Raw genomic sequence first — 12730 nt, forward strand, 5'->3', positions numbered from 1 at the left:
CTGCAGCCCAGTTTCCAGGAACCACAAACAACCATGACTGAAATGGGCACAGCATCTCCCCAGTTTCCCACATCTATTCTCCCCAGTTTACAGGATGTTAGGTCGAGGAAACTGAAGCAGAAATTCCTCCCTATGCAGGGTATGGTGCTGCTTCTGAGCCCAGCAGCAGTTCAGGACTGAACTGCGCTCCTCAAACAGTTTGCAATTATCTGGCTGCTGGCAAATGTATCTATATCTCTGCCTGTACTGGCATATTATCTGCAGTACTTTGAATCTATCGCAATACAGTAGAGATCTTTGATGTCATTTTCTGGTTACAAAAGAGATTTACAGCAATGAAAATTTCCCCCTTTCTGCTTGTATTTGAACGAGCAGAGTCACTGCTGCTGTCTTCCTCCTCTGAATGCAAGTGAAAGGCACTCTAAAGCCTCCGCAACACCCATGGGAGTGAAGCGCGGGACGTTCTGGCATACAGTAGGAAAGACTCCATTAGACTGGCTTTTGCAGCAAAATGCAAGGGACTATTTATAAAGTGATTACAGAAATATTTATTGCTATTAGGCATCACAGTATCAGCTGTTCTGAATTATTTGTACGCTTTAAAAACACACTGGGGTGTTCATCTGCTGCATAAAAGACTATTTACCAGCAAGACTTTTGCGCATCAGTGGCTTACTGACATGTTGTAGTCTTCCCTGATACATCAGCTACTGGGTTCCTCAAGGGCTTCAGTGATGTCTTTCCTCCAGTATCCCCCTTCAAGCATCTAATATCTGTTACTTATACTACATTTCTGCAAAAAAATTAGTCTTCACAGAGGAGTATCCAGTGCTTCAGGGCCCGTCCGATTCATACAGTGTTATATACATGGCTAAGCTAAACTTTTGCCTAAATACTGGACTTATGTGGGAACAGGTCATTGATCTCCCAGTTTTGCTTCCCAGACCTTACACTAATTAACACCCCTTTACTGCTACTGGGGCAAGATCCCTCAGAAATTCTCCAGTGTCAATGTAGTGAAGCTCAACCTGGTACAAGGTACCATGCAAAGACTGTCCAAACCCAATAACTGACTTAAATCCATCTTTACACTTGCAGACTTCTTTCTGCCGGTGCCCTAGCAGCTTCTGAGGCTTCTCAGGAAAGTTAATGCCTTTTCTAAGGCATTCAATCCATTCTATCAAGACAGAGTAGCTCGGGCAGAAAATGTCTGAGATGCAAACTTGCCCTCAAAGGACACTACTATTCAAAAGAGAATTTTTATTAGTTTTAATTTCCAATCTCATTCATGGGGTGCTATGTGCACCAGAAGTGGAATTCCTGTGAAAAACACATTTCAAAAGACCACAGTTACCCTATTTGCGTAATATAAAAAGAAGTCTTTGCTTGAACTTGCTAAGACGAGATAAGTTTCATGGAAACTGCAAATGCTCAGTAATACTGGTGATTTCTTTTTTTCCTGTGGGGTTTGGGGGAGGGGAGATAAATACACACTTAATTTAAAGCTATCTATTAAACAACTATGTCTGTACATACTCACTGGTTTACAAACTTGGGAAAAAGCTCAACCCTTATATTTGTAACACTAAAGATAATACTCATTTAAAATTGCGGATAATTAATCATATCAGTGCTCACATAGGAGTTATATCCATAGGGAAACAGCCTGCAGCCTATTTAGCATAAACTCCTGTATTGTGGTAGTTGATTTTTTTTTTTTAAAACATAGCATTATTTTAATCAGTAAGACAAGTTAAACAAAATATTAACTACTGCTTTTAGGATGATAGATTTTTTTTTTAAAGGTGAAACTGTGACACTGTAATGGCTTAAAGAGAACAGACGGTTAATCTACACTGGCTTTCAAAAAATGGAAGTGCAACATATCTTTTGTTTTGTTATTTTTGTCTTGTTCCTTTGGATGGTTGTGTGTTTTCCTTTGGCGATGTTTGTCACTGTGCCATTTATTTTTCTTATTCTTGGAGTACCAAAGATCCTGAAATGGCTTGATGATTGCAACCATGTGAAAAATTATTTTCTGGAAGTTTGTTTTGTTAACTTTTGTTAAAATGTGGAATTGTGTATGCAAATTGTTATCGGAGGTTTGCTGGGAAGTTAACCTGTTCCAGCAGGGAAGACTTGAGTGCATCGATGGAAGTGGTGAGCCTAAATCCAAATTCTGGATCTGAATACCCTGAAACTGGGGAGGAAGCTTGGATTGGGAAACGCAGCGGAGCTTTTGCACTTTGTTCCATCTCCAGTCAGCGTGAATGAGTGGCCTTAGGCACGGGACATCAGCAGAGGTTGTTTCATGTGCAAAAGGAGTTAAAAAAATTGCCAGCATTCAGAAATCAAATATTGTTGATACTGCATTTGCACTGTTAAATTTGCCTTGCTGGAGAGTTATATAAGTGTTATTTTTATAGGTCAATTGTTAAACACCTGAGCCGTTGGATACAGTATGGAATAAGAGCATCTGACGTGGGTGAATTCACCTAAGTGCAAATGGGCTTGCTGAAAGCTCTCCACACTACTAAGATAAATGGGCATAAGCAGTACAAAGGGTGTTGTGTCGGCTCCTTCTAAAGAGGTGACTTTCCTCCTCTGCAACAGCAAGTAGGGAATACTGCAGTTTAGCCCGGTTATACTCTAATGCTTAGGAAGTGCTCTCACTTTTTCAATAATACGAGCAATTACAAGCATTGTAACATACTGTACCTTGTCCTTTTAATGTTGATATATTACAGCAGCTCGTTTCTGGAGTCGACATGGCAACTGCTATATTTTTCCTAGACTGTTTCATTAGTTGTGGTTGGGAAAGTTACATAGAAGCATTATAAAAATTTATATGAGGCTTTTTACAGCATTTGAAAATAAAGTAGCATTCTTTTTGTAAACTTGCTGGTTTTATTTCTTCACACCAATGGACTGGATTTGTTTATCTTCCAGAATGGGAGACATCTAAGCAATGGAGACATTATTTTGTGTATTCTCATCTCAAATTCCACGGACAGTGAAAACCCCAACCTACTCTTAATCAGAAAGTAGAGACAGCAAAAATTGCTCAACTTATACCAACTGCAGTCATGTGAAGCTACTTCTAAAATGGTTATTGCTCTTCACAAGAGACTTTTCTTCTTCCCTGCAGGCCCTAATTTATTCAAGAAAGGCTTCCACAGGCAGTTGTGTCCTTTGATTTACTACAGAAACAATTTTGTCCTACTGTTCCTTGCTGAGTTTACAGCAGTGGCAGCAGATGCAGTTGTGAAATAGTCACGTAAAAAAATTATTACAGAGTTGAGCAGCTGAAAGCAAAGAGAAGCTAGCAGCTGGTGACTGGCCTGCTCTGGAACCCTCCAGTGAATAACAGCCCTCCCTCCACTTGAGAGTTGCTGCTGTCAGTAAATGATACAACGTTAACAGAATTTTACAAGTTCTATTTAATGGGATTACAGTTCTCTTCCAGTAACCATATATTATATCTCAGAACTACATATCATAAGGAAGTGCAGCCTTAGTTCTTTATCTCCTTGCACAACCAAATTCAGTATTCCTCAAAAATACAGCACTTTAATGGCAAATATTGCAGTTATGCCTTCAGCATATGCAGAAATCTTTTTGGTTTTAAATCAATCACTTTTAAATATTACATAGTTTAGTTTTTATGAAACTTACTGCAAATATTTGTTATGCATTTTTCATTTCTTTATTCTTGTATAAAGCATGCCTTGCATAAGCAAAACAATTATGCTTTGACAGTAAAAGGTCTTCTCTGACAATCTGCCTACGGAAAGAGAAGGGAGGAGTATTCAAAACTGTCTGTCTTGCTGTTGGGAGTGATGGCAATAGTGTAGTGGTTCCCAGCTCTGGACAAGAAGGATATATTTGCAGTTCAGGAAGTGCTAGGAGTGATGGCAATAGTGGTTCCCAGCTCTGGACAAGACCAGGATATATTTGCAGTTCAGGAAGTGCTTAATGTATTGCTTTAATGTCATTTCATTTATTGTGCATGTAAATTTTAAATATCACAAACCTTCTAAAATGCCTATTCCAGAGCTGAATTTCAAAGATGAAAGCAGGTTTTAAATGTGAGCGCCAGTAGACTGTAACCCTTCAGCCATGGCTGGCTTCAGCAGTGCCAGGCTCTGTCACGCAGAATGCCATTCTGCCTAAAAAGTTGCTGTCTCAAAAATACCAGGTTTGTTAACTATTGGGACAGTTGAAAGACAAGTCAATGTATATATAATGCAATGAACTTATTCTTTGTCAATAGTAATGACACCGGGATTTGTATGCTTCATCGCACAGGAACACTTCTACAGTTGGTGTGAGGGGAAATGAATCTTTACACACGCAGAGAGAGTTCACCTCACCGCCTCCTATCCCTCCCACCACCTCCTTCCAGGTTATTTGATAGCGTGGAGGTTACTGTTCTCTGGGGAAATGGGGCACATAGGCTTGAACCTTCTCATGCTGAGGAAGGAAATTAATGCAGGTTTCTCATTTCCCAATGAACTCAGAGCTCTGCTAGGAACAGTTTGTTTCTGATTTGAACCGACCCTTGATGCCACATCTTGTTTCTGTACCGGCTGCTTTAATCTGTTTCTAGTGAGCCACCATCTGCTGCTGCCTCTCTCTCCTCTAGGAATATGTGCTCTCTATATGTGCTGTCCCCGGGCAGTCCACCTTCCACTGGTAGCAGTTCTTTCCCTTTCAGATATCACTGCCCATCCTTCCCGGCTCCAAAGACCAAATCTTTGCCCTTGCCCCCCTACACTTCCTGCTCACAAAACTAAATAATGTCGAAAGGGCAAGCTCATCAGCAGAGTAAGTGCTGTGACCTTGAAGCTGTTGTGTAAAAGTGTAACCACAGCTCCTGCTCCACATTTTGAAAGCGAGATGGCAGCTACAGATAGCAAGTGTTACGTACGCACCATGTCTATGTAACACTGTTTCCCTCCAGGGATGTAGGCAGAATCTGCCCCTCTGTGTGGATGTATGGACTGGAATAGGAAGGTAATGGAGCTCCAACGGGAAGCAGGTGCCAAGATGCTCTGCTGCGTCACATCCGTACACGTGCAGCCACCCACAAAACTTTAAGACTCAAAATGGGAGCACTGATTTGAACGTACACCTCTCTAGTGTTAGGACTTACTCAACAATTGCAATAGCTCTGCTAGTCTTGGACACTGCATGTCCCTACAAAGTCTACTTCTGACTTCAATGTATCTATTTAATAATGAATGATCAGATAAGAACTTCAGTGACTTTTTGATCATGACAGTGAATCACTGGTAAACTAGACACACATTTCGAGATTTTCAGTCCAGCAGACTGCCTTTGCGGTCTCATCCAGCTCCCACTGACGTCAGCAAAAGATCCCTATCTAAAGACCAAAGAAGGCAGTGAACAAGTATGGCCTCAAAAGCAAGCCGTTCACTCATGTCATGCTTTTATGTTCTTTACAAATGAGACAAAAAGATTTTACTATCCATACAATTCAAATGGTTGAAAAGCAGTACATGAAGAGGATGCCTTTTGGCTTCAAATACAGTGGTGACAAACTTGCATGGTACTTCTACTATTAAAGAAGAAAATATTACCTATCATTTTATAAACAAAATTAAACTAGTGACTCAAGGAAACTTTGCAAAATGTGCAATTTATTTAAATACCATTTTCTGTAATAGCATAGTACATAATTGCCTCCCAGTATGGATTTTGCATATTCTAGGAAGCAGACAGATCGGCATGACTTCTTGATTTGTGAAGTTCACAGGCAGTGAACAATGAATGTGACGCATTCGGTAGGCACAGTTCTGCTGAGTAACGTTAGACACGCTGAGGGGCCCACTCTGTGCAACAGTCGTTGGGTTTCTCTTTTCCGTTAATTCTGCCTCAACTTAGTGGCACAGGTTTAAGGTGGTTGACATTTCTGTATCGTTGCATTGTTCCTATGCCACCTGTTTAACATGAGGCTGCTGACACTTGAAAAGACCAGGATCTGTACTGCTGGTGACAAGTCTGCTTCAATCAAGGAGAAGACTTTCAGACAGTGATGTAATATATTGTTGGGACCTTTGCAAGCAAGATGGATGAGACAGTTGCAGCTTGGAGGTTCAGAGATTGGCTGTGTGCAAACCCAAGAAAAGATGTTGTCTTCTTGGAGATATGCTGCCCTTACAGCTGGCTTTGTTCTCTTCTGGCCACAGCAGAGAAGGCACTGGGTGGTATCTCACGGATCCTAGAGAGGTAGGAATCAGCTTGGGAGCTGCCCCTTGTGCACCATGGGCGCATTTCAGTTTCTTTTCACTTCAACAGGCCCCCTAAGAAGCTTTATTTATCCTTGTGTAGAGATTTGTAACAGCAATACTGTTTTTCAGAGATGTTAGACGCTAGGCGCTTGTTAGGCATTCAGAAAATACCAGATTCTGCCATGAATGAAACGACTATTTAAAAACCGAAGCTTATTTTGTTTTTAAATAAAAAGTGGCACCATCAAATTGATAGACTTTTAGGTAAGAGATTTACAAGCAAGTGAAGACACTTCAGAAAATGCTAATCTTTTGACTAGTTTTCATTTTGTTAGAAAACCACAAAGTAAATCGATCATCCTACTTGCTCCAATACTTACATTAGAGAGAGAACAAGGAGGAGTTGAAAGCTTTTCTCGAGTTAAATTCATTTCATCATGCAAAGAATTGTCAGTGATTCATAGATCTTTAAGACCAGGCTATACCACTATCACAGTCCAGTCTAACATACTGCATAATTCTTACAATTTCATGCACTGTATTGTGCCAGTATAGGACAGGCCGTTGCTGTCGAAGCCTGAATTCTTTTGTGCTGTTTTTTTTTTTTCCTTATTTGAAGAGCTTCTGTACCAATTATTGAGTGGAAATAACTTTAAAGGGGTTATTTTTGTTATAGGCTAATTATGCCATTTATATAATTTTTGAAGCAAAAGGCTCTCCTGATTTGGGGAAGACATTTTGTTTTAAAATGATAGCAGATTTTACTAATGCATAGACACAGAATTTATAGCAAAGTCAACAAATTGCTTGTGGTGCCCTTAAAAGGAATCCAATGACCTTCTAGCACAAACCACAGATTAGAACAGATGGGTTTTTTTAAAATGTATTCATTAATCTAACTAGCTAGCCTGTTCACATGTACTCTATAAAAACACACTTGATTCGGGACACAGATACGGTTCTTTACATTACTTTGAGCCATGTAATGCCATGGTCTGAGGGGAAATCATAAACACTTGAAACACTTGAAGAGAAGTCTGTGAAAAATCTGTATTTGTATTTACAGGTATGCTGAGTAACTTCAGTTTACTGCTATTGAGTCTCAGTAGAAAAAAGTTAGCTAGCTTGCCCTAAGCAGTCACCTAAGTATGTTTTTATGTGAAGCAATACAAGTCACTCTAATAACACAGATGACTTCTCAGCGTTCCCTCAGAGGAGGAGAGTGCTTTTGTCCAGTCACTCTCAGCTTCTGAATTAGGTCTCTTGAACGTGGCGTGCGTGGAGCTAGCTTGGCCCCAGCAAATACACAAAGAAATTCGCACCCTGTTCAGGATCGTATCTCAGAGAAACACTGACCAGATGCTCTCCATGTCCTGTGTAACAGGTAAGACACACTATGCTTTGGATGTCATTAATCATTTACAGAAAAGAAAAAGGAGTAATAATACAGACACCTTTCTTTAACTGCTCAGTCTCAGGCTATTATTTAACTGCTCTGAGGTTTGATTGTTATTTTTACCCCTTTAGCGAGTTGTTGTATAAGTTGTTTGGAAAAAAGAGGCTACCCGTTGCTTACATAAAGCATTCTGTTCTCTATTTTATAGCTAAAAGCTACTGAAGAGAAAGTGCTCACCTAAAAACAGGGCAAAAATATCAAGTGTGGCCTACTCAAAATCAGTGCCTTACATAAACTGGGATCCTACTCTGCCAAGACTAAAGGCTAACTAGGTGCTATAAACACCAGTTACGGTCATATATATGAAATGTATTAAACGTTCAATGAAGAGACCAATCATCACCTTTGAATAAGAAACAAGTATAACAAATGATGTTTAAAACCAATGTTCATGAATTGGCAGGGCATTCTGTTTATCAGAACTCTCCAAGTGCCAGGAGATGTGACATTGACCATGGATGAGAAATACACAGAAGAAGAAAATGACAGGCAGAAATACTGCTACGAGATCGATCTCATTTTCTGACCTAGACATATCATTAAGTGCCAAAAATTTCTGCATGAATTACAAGTATTTCTGCTGTTGCACTAAAAAATATTAAATAAAATGTGAATAAGGTACATTAGCTCTGTTTCAAGTGAGTCAGTTTAAAAAAAAAGCAACTATTGCATTTTGAATGTCCTCATTGAATGTTCCCATATGGAGAGAGTTTGCATTTAATAGCTGTTAAGCTATTAAGTTTGTTAAAACAGTTTTCTGGAACTATTTAAATCTTTAACTCATTAAGCTTTAGAACAACAGCCATCTTCAACTTTCTGTCGTTACTGAGTCTCTGAAAGATTTTCAGTCAATGTGGCTGACTCACTCTTCTGAAATCTCCTTAACGTTTGGGTGTCCACTGATGATGCAAACCTAGAGGAGGGAGCTCCTAGCTTCACAACTGGGCAAAAGGGTATTTTAGTAAGGCCAAACATGACGCTTAAGCTTCCTATGAACAAATTCTTGGAATTTTTTTTCAGTATCAGCAGTAGTATATGAATAAAAACAATTTGCATTAATAACAACGATCTTCTCAAAGATGGCAACACTGTCCAACTCCTGTTTTTTAGCTTTTCCTACTGCTTTTTATTTCATTTAGAGCAGAAGTGGTTTGTAATTGCTTTTCTCCAATACAAATTCTGTAAGGCCAACTGAACCCAGCATGATGGAATATATATCTCACTGCAATAGTAACTGCGGGATTACATGTAACAAAATTCTGAGATGAAAAGTTGGATTTGCAAGGGGAAAAAAAAGTACCTTATGAAAAAGCGTGCATTGAGAATGTCATAGTAGTGCAACATTCCCAGCTGGAACCCACGATCTCCCAGCCAGGTAAGCATATTCTGTTAGAGCTGTTCACCCACCTGCCCTTCCACATGCCTAGTCTAACCCTTGGGTTTAGCTATGGGCGAGATGCTGAGCTGCCCACTCCTATACAGACAGGGTACTTCCAAGTCGAATGTGAAACGTGTCGGGACCTTCAAAGTATAAAAGACGGCACAAATGGAGTTCAGGACTGCATCTGGGTAATTGTTCTCAAGATTGTAGTTTGGAGTTTAGGCAACTAAATTCTGTCTAAATCTCAGAAATCTATGTATGAAACATGTCTTTGTTTTGGGTTTTTTTTTTTTCCCCAGCTCTATCATTGACTAGGCAAGTTACTAATCTTCTACCACATTACATTAAATTCATAGGTGTTCAAATGGATTTTGCCCACGTCATTTTGTGAGGATTTGCTTTCTCACATTTTTTAAAGTGTTTTGGCAGACATACATGTTTATATATAATGAAAATTAAAGACAATACTGAATTGCTGTCTTATATGGGGTGGCGAAAGCAGAGAAGCAAAGGTCTCATGAGACTTCTGTTTCAAGCTTTCCAAAGATAAAATACTAATGTTCCTACACAGAGAAAACAGATACAGAAACAGCTGTTTTACACATAGGAGGTTTTGTCCACATATATCAAGCTATAGTAAGAATCTTTAGTAGGACTTCAGAACTTCCTTAATTTTGAAGGGGGGGGAAAGGCTTTCTTTTTTTTTAAGGGTCAAGAGTAAACAGTTTATTGTAATTTTATAAATAACCATAATCACCTGTACTCTTACCACCAGTGGCGATGTACTTACATTACTAGAAGAGTACGCACTGTTTCTACAGCTCCAGCCTCATGGTTTGGCTGTATGTGACTACCCTCTTGAAGAAAACAGCCTTTCAGAAAACTATATTTCAAGCAATTTATTTCTGCAAGAGCAATTTTATAACCCATAGGTTTGTCTTAACCCTTTGCATGCTTGCAACTTCCTTTGACCTAGGCAGATAACTGGCATTCACATGCATATACTTTCCCTCGGCATAACGTAGTCAATGCTGAAAATACTTACGTAAATAATATTCTTGCTTTTATTAAAACCAAGTGAATCTTTTTTTGTGTGTGTATTTAGTCACACTTCCTTTTTCACTTTTAGCAAAGGACGTTTTTCTTTTTATCTTAAGAATAATGTTGTTATGCCTCCAGTCCCAAGAAAACCAATCACTTGTCTGCAGCTCAAAGATATACACTTTAACAAATTAGATATTATCCACTAGAACAGCTGACAAAAGGATGTAATATACTTTGCAAAGTATTACACCTAGTTTTGTTAGTTCCAAAGCCCCCTCCCCATTACTAATAACAGACAGAAGCTCTGAAAGCCCACTGAACAGTACACCTGCAGAAGCAGCTTCCTTCACACAAGTCACCGATCACCTTACTGGTGAGCAATACCAGCTGCACTGTACATTCAAGTTCCCTCATACCTGAGCTCAATGGGTAGAATCAGGCACAAGTGCAGCCCATGAAGATGGCACCAGTAAGGATGTGTGAGTCCTAGGCAATAGCCTATTCTGCCACACCTACAACTGGAACTGTGCAAGCACAGGCTACATCAACATTAACAAGCAGGGCAGGACAGTAAGAGCAGTTCTGTCAAGTGGAACAGGCTTGCTGAAGTCCCAATGCCCATACTGTACACGTTTTAGAAGTTTCACTTCAGACTAGCTCTACTGGGTCTTGTGGAGTGAATGCCTGTTAACAACTGGAACACCTTAAGCTTTTACAAGTGCATCTTGAGGTCTTCGTGCAAAAGGAATACACTTTACACACACCAAGACTACTCCAGCATGTGAACCAAAGTATGGTGAGGAGAATACGTAGATTCACTTCAAAAGCGCACTCCAGGTATTAGCAAAAAAACCCCACAAAATCATAGAATCATTTAGGTTGGAACAGACCTTTAAGATCATCGAGTCCAACCATTAACAATGCCAAGTTCACCACTAAAACATGTCCCCGAGTGCCACATCTACACATCTTCTAAATACCTCCAGGGATGGTGACTCAACCACTTCAGCTACAGCCTCAGCATCTATTGTAATCCAGGTCTACTAACACAATTTAATATACTGGTAAAAGTTAACCCTATTTTTAATCTACTTTTTACTGATATGTGTGACTGTTCTGTGCCCTGCTCTGACCACACACTGGACCAGATGACCCACAGAGGTCTCTCCCAACCAAAATTATTCCAGGATCCTGATTCTTCCTCAGACAGGGTGTCCTCTGTACAGTACCCTGAAAATGTAACAGGTACACAGGCCGAGGCGAAGCAATTTTGGGATTTCCCCCCATACTGCAAAGGTCAGAAGTGGCCCATGCCTACCCTGGTTCTCCAATATACCAAAAGGCAGCAGGGGCACTGCCATCATACATATTCAACATGGCTGGTGCATCATTCCTCAGGGGTTGGTACTGGGGCCAGTGCTGTTTAACATCTTTGTTGGCAACATGGACAGTGGGATTGAGTGCACCCTCAGCAAGCTTGCTGATGGAACCAAGCTGTGTGGAGCTGTCAACACACTGGAGGGAAGGAATGCCATCCAGAGGGACCTCAACAGGCTTGAGAGCTGGGCCTGTGCAAACCTCCTGAAGTTCAACAAGGCCAAGTGCAAAGTCCTGCACGTGGGTCGGGGCAATCCCAAGCACAAATACAGGCTGGGCAGAGAATGGATTGAGAGCAGCCCTGAGGAGAAAGACTCGGGGGTCTTGGTCGATGAGAAGCTCAACATGAGCTGGCAATGTGTGCTCACAGCCCAGAAAGCCAACCATATCCTGGGCTGCATCAAAAGAAGTGTGGCCAGCAGGTCGAGGGAGCTGGGACTGCCCTTCTACTCTGCCCTCACGAGACCCCACTGGGACCACTGCATCTAGCGCCAGGGCCCCCAACATAAGGACATGGTCTTGTTGCGTGGGTCCAGGAGGGCCACAAAGATGATCAGAGGGCTGGAGCACCTCTCCTCTGAAAACAGGCTGAGAGAGTTGGGGTTATTCAGCCTGGAGAAGAGAAGGCTCCAGGGACACCTTATAGCAGCCTTACAGTACCTAGAGGGGTCCTAGAAGAAATCTGGTGAGGGACTTTTTACAAGGCCGTGTAGTGGTAGGACAACGGGTAATGGCTTTAAACTGAAAGAGGGTAGATTTAGATTAGAGATCAGGAAGAAATTCTTTACTGTGAGGTGGTGAGACACTGGCACAGGTTGCTCAGGGAAGCTGTGGATGCCCCATCCCTGGAAGTGTTCAAGGCCAGGCTGGATGGGGCTTTGAGCAACCTAGACTCAGTGGAAGGTGTCCCTGCCCATGGCAGGGGAGTTGGAACTATATGATCTTTAAGGTCCCTTCCGACTCAAACCATTCTATGATTCTATGACCACAGCCTGTCCAACTGCCACAACTACCCTCGCGCGTCTGAAGCGCTCTAGATGGGGGCCGTGCGGAAGGCACCAGCCATCACGCACGCTTCACTTCCAGCTTTCCTCTGTTTGGGGATAAGGGAAGGGCGCCGGCCTGAGGCGCGGTGGGGCGGGAAGACGGCCGCCCCGCCACCCTTGGCCAGCAGCCGTTGGGCGACAGCTGCTCCCCGCTCGGGCACGGCCCGAAAAC

The sequence above is a fragment of the Charadrius vociferus genome, unplaced genomic scaffold (genome assembly GCF_000708025.1).
Source record: "Charadrius vociferus isolate BGI_N301 unplaced genomic scaffold, ASM70802v2 scaffold90, whole genome shotgun sequence".
Lineage (NCBI taxonomy): Eukaryota > Metazoa > Chordata > Aves > Charadriiformes > Charadriidae > Charadrius > Charadrius vociferus.